The following is a 6,000-nucleotide window of genomic DNA, read 5'->3' as shown; positions in this document are numbered from 1 at the left end:
TACATGGTGCTCTGGCCTGTAAAATGGTGTTCATGACTGAAGCGTGAGTTCTGGTGCGTGTAGTGCACCCCTCTCCATTATTTCCGGAAACCATGGCTGGTTGGGCCATTTTGGTGCAACTAATAGAACTGTTTCCTTGTCCTCTCAGACTTTGTATATGACAGAGTGAATCAGGCATAATGGGGGAAACACATATTTGCATTTCGCCAGCAATTTGTGTGCCATTGCATCCGTTCCCAGCGGGGCGTGGGACTTTGAGTACCAGAGGGGACAGTGGGCATTCTCCACTGAGGCAAATAGATTGATTTCTGCTTTGCAGAATATTTCCCAAATCCTCATTACAGTTTGAGGATGAAGTCTCCATTCGCCAAGCATCACCCCATGGATTGACAGTAGGTCCGTGCTGTAATTCAGGCAGCCTGGGACATATGTCGCTCTCAGGGAGAAGAGATGATGCTTGATCCATAGGAGGAGGTGACACGTCAGTCTCAACAGTGGCGGTGAATGAATTCCGCCTTTTTCCGGTTTTATATATGCCACAACTGTCATGTTGTCTGAGCAAACCAGGACATGACGGCTCACTATTTCTGCCTGAAAAGCCTTTAAAGCTAGAAATACAGCCAATAGCTCAAGGCGGTTGATGTGTCACGCCCTCCTCACACCTGTCCAGGTGCCGAAAAATGGGTGTCCATCTCACACTGCCCCCAATCTGTGTTGGAAGCATCCGTGGTCAACACTTTCCACCTGACAACTTGCCCCAGCGTGACACCTCGCTGGTAAAAGGCAGGAGTTGTCCACGGTGCTAAAGCAGATATACAGCAGCAGGATTTAGTGATGCGCATGCACCCTTGGCACTAAGTATGTTGTGGCACATGGTGCTTCAGCCAGCACTGAAGAGGCCTTATCCTTAACCATTATCCTATAAGAGAACTTATAGGATAATGGTGGGTGCCTCCACTATAAATCCCAATGTTTTCTGAAACAGCTTCAGTGGAAGAGTTCTACCCAGTTTGAACTGAGACAGACACTGTAGAATGTCCTGAACGTGCATGCTCATGAGGTGCACGCGCCCGCTTGTGGAGTCGAGGCGGACTCCCAAAAAGGAGATTTGTTGGCTGGAGGAGAGTGTGCTCTTTGCCCAGTTTACATTGAGGCCCAAGCTGTTTAGATGCTGAAGCAGTAAGTCTCTGCGCTGGCATAACAGAGCCTCTGATTCCACCAGTAACAGCCAAGCATCAAGGTAGTTCAAGATGTGTATGGCGCTCAGTCTAAGAGGGGCAAGAACCACATCGTTGCACTTCGTGAATGTGCGAGGAGCCAGAGACAGTCCGAAGGGCAGGACTTTGAACTGATGCACTGTTCCCTGGAACGCGAATCTCAAAAACATCCTGTGATGTCCATCAATTTGGATATGAAAGTATGCATCCTTCAGATCTATCGACTCAGGGCATACATGTGATAAAATCAGTTTTTGAGTAATCATTTTGAATGGGTGATTTATAAGTGTGTGATTTAAATGTCTCAGATCCAGGATTGGCTGAAATCCGCCGTCTTTCTGGAGCAAGAATATAACGGCTGTAAAACCCTTTTTGTGCTTGACAATTTGGTACAACTTCGTGCAATCATGTTCGATCGTTTTTTTGCACCCATTCTGAAATACCCGTTGGGCTCACCATGCGTCCGCATAATAGGACAGAGGGCAAGTCAAGTCAAGTCAAGTGGTTTTTATTGTTGTTTCAACCATATACAGTTAGTACAGTACACAGCAAAACGAGACAACGTTCCTCCAGGACCATGGTGCTACATAAAAACAACAAAGGACCAACATAGGACCACATGAGACTACACAACGAAATAAAATACCTATATAAACTACCTATATATACCTATATAAAAACATGTGCAAAAAGTACAGGACAGTACAACAAATTACTGACAATGAACAGGACAATAGACAGTGCAGCGCCGACCAGTACTCAGTAGTGCAAAAAGATGACAGTTTCTAAAAATGTAAACATAACATACTATGAGATAATGTTCTATGCACATAGCAGTTATTGAGGTAGCAGACAGTTATAAAGTGACAGTAATTAAAGTGCAACTCAGGACACGTGTGTGTCAAACCAGTCTCTGAGTATTGAGGAGTCTGATGGCTTGGGGAAGAAGCTGTTACACAGTCTGGCCGTGAGGGCCCGAATGCTTCGGTACCTCTTGCCAGACGGGAGGAGGGTAAAGAGTTTGTGTGAGGGGTGTGTGGGGTCGTCCACAATGCTGGTTGCTTTGTGGATACAGTGTTTTTTGTAAATGTCTTTGATGGAGGGAAGAGAGACCCCAATGATCTTCTCAGCTGTCCTCACTATCCTCTGCAGGGCTTTGCGGTCCGAAACGGTGCAAGTCCCAAACCAGGCAGTGATGCAGCTGCTCAGGATGCTCTCAATAGTCCCTCTATAGAATGTAGTGAGGATGGGGTTTGGGAGATGTGCTTTCCTCAGCCTTCGAAGAAAGTAGAGACGCTGCTGGGCTTTCTTGGTGATAGAGCTGGTGTTGAGGGACCAGGTGAGGTTCTCTGCCAGGTGAACACCAAGGAATTTGGTGCTCTTGACGATCTCCACAGAGGAGCTGTCGATGTTCAGCGGAGTGTGTTCACCTTGTGCTCTCCTAAAGTCAACAACCATCTCTTTTGTTTTGTCGACATTCAGGGACAGGTTGTTGGCTCTACACCAGTTCGTCAGCCACTGCACCTCCTCTCTGTATGCTGACTCGTTGTTCTTGCTGATGAGACCCACCACGGTCGTGTCATCGGCGAACTTGATGATGTGATTCGAGCTGTGCATTGCTGCACAGTCGTGAGTCAGCAGAGTGAACAGCAGTGGACTGAGCACACAGCCCTGGGGGCCCCAGTGCTCAGTGTGGTGGTGGTGGAGATGCTGTTCCCGATCCGGACTGACTGAGGTCTCCCAGTCAGGAAGTCCAGGATCCAGTTGCAGAGGGAGGTGTCCAGGCCCAGCAGGTTCAGCTTTCCAATCAGGTGCTGGGGAATGATTGTGTTGAATGCTGAGCTGAAATCTATGAACAGCATTCGAACGTATGAGTCCTTATTGTCTAGGTGGGTGAGGGCCAGATGGAGGGTTGTGGTGATGGCATCGTCCGTTGAACGGTTTGAACGATACGCAAACTGCAGTGGGTCTAGTGAGGGGGCAGCTGGGTCTTAATCTGCCTCATGACGAGCCTCTCGAAGCACTTCATGATGATGGGTGTAAGTCGCGACGGGACAGTAGTCATTGAGGCAGGACACTGAAGACTTCTTTGGCATGGGGATGATGGTGGTGGCCTTGAAGCACGTTGGAACAACGGCGCTGCTCAGAGAGATGTTGAAGATGTCGGTAAGAACATCTGCTAGCTGGTCTGCACATCCTCTGAGCACTCTGCCAGGAATGTTGTCTGGTCCAGCAGCCTTCCGTGGGTTGACTCTACGTAGAGTTTTCCTCACATCTGCCGTGGTAAGATAGAGCACCTGGTCGTTGGGAGGAGGGGTGGACTTCCTCGCCATCACGTCGTTCTGCACTTCAAACCGAGCGTAGAAGTTGTTCAGCGCATCTGGAAGGGAGGCATCTTTGTCACAGGCAACTGATGTTGTCCTGTAGTTGGTGATGGCCTGGATGCCCTGCCACATGCGCCGCGTGTCACCGCTGTCCTGGAAGTGACTGTGGATTCTCTGGGCGTGTGCGCGCTTTGCCTCTCTGATTGCCCGTGACAGTTTGGCCCTAGCTGTTCTTAGGGCTGCCTTATCGCCTGCTCTGAAGGCGGAGTCTCGGGACCTCAGCAGCGTGCGCACCTCCGCAGTCATCCACGGCTTCTGGTTGGAGCGTGTGGTGATGGTCTTGGAGAAAGTGACATCATCAATGCACTTGCTGATGTAGCTGGTCACTGATGCTGTGTATTCCTCCAAGTTGGTAGAATCACCATATGTTGCAGCCTCCCTGAACATGTGCCAGTCAGTACACTCAAAACAGTCCTGAAGAGCAGAGATGGCTCCTGCTGGCCAGGTTTTCACCTGCTTCTGAAGCGGTTTTGTGCGTCTGACGAGCGGTCTGTATGCTGGAATTAACATAACAGAGATGTGGTCTGAGTAGCCGAGGTGGGGGCGGGGCTCCGCCCGGTATGCACCTGGGATGTTTGTGTAAACAAGATCAAGCACATTCGCCCCTCTCATTGCAAAGTCCACATACTGATGGAATTTAGGGAGCAGTGTCTTGAGATTTGCATGGTTGAAATCTCCGGCGACAATAAACAGTCCGTCGGGATGAGCGTACTGCAGTTCGCTCATAGCCCCATACAGTTCACAGAGCACTTCCTTAGCGTTAGCGCTGGGGGGAATGTAAACTCCGGTTATGCAAACAGTGGTGAATTCCCGTGGTAGATAAAAAGGTCTGCATCTAACAGTCACAAGCTCCAACAGCGATGAACAGTAACTAGAGACTAGCATAGAGTTCTTGCAGTATTCCGTGTTGATGTAAACACACAAGCCACCACCGCGAGTCTTACCGCAGAGAGCTGTATTTCTGTCGGCACGAAACGAGGCGAGCCCGTCTAGCTGAATGGTGGCATCCGGAACTCTGTCGCTGAGCCACGTCTCCGTGAAAACAAAGACGCAGCAGTCTCTAAACTCACGCTGCGTAGCCTGCTGGAGTCGGATATAGTCCAGTTTATTGTCCAGGCAGCAAACATTTGAGAGCAGGATAGACGGAAGAGCCGGCCGGCCGGGGTTTGTTTTTTGTCCAGGCAGCAAACATTTGAGAGCAGGATAGACGGAAGAGCCGGCCGGCCGGGGTTTGTTTTTAGCCTAGCATGGACCCCCGCCCTCTTTCCACGCTTCCGCTTTCTCACACACCGCTTACGACGTCCTCTCCCCCGGCCACCGGCATCAGGCGACGCCGAGGGCTGGAGGCCTAGTCTCCGCAGCAAGCCGAGTACGCGTAGCGCCTCCTGCAGGTCATCATGCAGCTTGGTTTTTGCATGAGTCTTATATTTACATTTATTCATTTAGCTGACGCTTTTATCCAAAGCGACTTACAATTGCTATATATGTCAGAGGTCGCACGCCTCTGGAGCAACTAGGGGTTAAGTGTCTTGCTCAGGGACACATTGGTGTCTCACAGTGATTCAAACCCGGGTCTCTCACACCAAAGTCATGTGTCTTATCCATTGCGCCACACCACCCCCATATTTCAGTAGTGTCTGGCGATGGTAGACACGAACACCGGTTGCTCCGATGTCCATGTGTTGCAAAAGTCGGGCTTTTTTAACAAAAATAGCACCATTGTGGATCCGGAGTGGCCGCTGCGTGCTACCGCGCCGCCATCTTGGATCAATCCCGTGCAATTTGGTTTGCTCATCGTATGATATGATGCGGCGCTCACTATAGAAGAGTGGTTGCGCATAATGTGTTTGCTTTGAAGAGGAAAAGGGCTCTTTTTTGAGAATGTATGAGCATCTTGTGCATTTGCAACAAGTGCTATATCCTTCATTGCATTTTGTATAGCATTTTTTATTGCTTAGGACACAGAAACAACATTTTGCAAAATATAGTGAACACTCCTTTCCTGACAAACAGCAGTGGGGAGATGGGGAAGCATTTTCTGTGTCTCTTATCAATCTTTCTTCAGGGCACCGGAGGGAACCACGGGCTCTGTTTTCCACTTCAAAGCGTTGCATCCATCAGGAGCGCTTCCGCTGCGTGATGGTGTTCCTCACGTCGGTGCGAGGTGGGTGCTGGTATGGCTGCTTCCATCTGGGCCATGGCTTGCATGCCCTCAACGGTGGCAGGTGCTGGCACTGAGGTAGCGGGCATGGGTCATTTAGCCAGGTGCTGACTTGAAACAGAGTGAGAGTGAGCCATCTGTGCAATGCACCGTTAGGGCATTAAGTGTCTTATAGCTTGAGACTGCTGCTGAATCGCGATCTAATGCTCAGCAAATTTACTCACCGCGCTGCCAAAGA

This window comes from Xyrauchen texanus, chromosome 7 (genome assembly GCF_025860055.1).
Source record: "Xyrauchen texanus isolate HMW12.3.18 chromosome 7, RBS_HiC_50CHRs, whole genome shotgun sequence".
Lineage (NCBI taxonomy): Eukaryota > Metazoa > Chordata > Actinopteri > Cypriniformes > Catostomidae > Xyrauchen > Xyrauchen texanus.
The sequence above is the reverse complement of the archived record's forward strand: the minus strand, read 5'-3'. Positions refer to the sequence as shown.